The 440-nt window shown below is 42.3% G+C and overlaps 1 protein-coding gene across 1 annotated transcript in view; it reads right to left on the bottom strand.

Annotated features, from left to right (window-relative positions):
* Positions 1-285: 285 nt before the first annotated feature.
* Positions 286-440, bottom strand: part of LOC135099517 (proton channel OtopLc-like) — a 16,074-nt gene continuing 15,919 nt past the window's right edge. The window contains exon 5 of the transcript XR_010268057.1: positions 286-300. The gene's annotated coding sequence lies outside the window, so the exon portion shown is untranslated. The remainder of the gene's footprint in view (positions 301-440) is intronic.

The raw sequence follows: 440 nt of genomic DNA, 5'->3' as shown, positions 1-440 counted from the left end.
TTAAATAGAACAAGTAAAAAATTTCAAAATGTAGTGAGTGACACACAGAAGACTGGTGACAAAACCTACTAAAGTCCATTAAATGATTGGCTGTCTCAAGTTTCCACATCATCAGTTGAACACACTGCTCCTTAGCACTCAGGGATGGACAAGCTTTTCATGGCTTGTGTCAATGGAGACAACACGTGTAGGGGATTTATTTGTTCTGTTTTTTCTCGTCCTACTCACTCTTCCTCTTGAGCCACTGCCGGCTTCTTGTTATTCAGCACATGCTTGTGCTTCTTGAACACCGGTCTCATACTGGATAGAGACAGTAATGTATGGAGGTTTTGACCATAACATCCCTACTACAGTGGCTCAGAGCCACACCATCACTTGTTGGCTTGTCCACTAGTAAATAATGAAGACTGCAACCCTCATGCCAGCTACACTATACAAGT

This window comes from Scylla paramamosain, unplaced genomic scaffold (assembly GCF_035594125.1).
Source record: "Scylla paramamosain isolate STU-SP2022 unplaced genomic scaffold, ASM3559412v1 Contig139, whole genome shotgun sequence".
NCBI lineage: Eukaryota > Metazoa > Arthropoda > Malacostraca > Decapoda > Portunidae > Scylla > Scylla paramamosain.
This window is presented reverse-complemented; position numbering and strand designations above follow the sequence as displayed.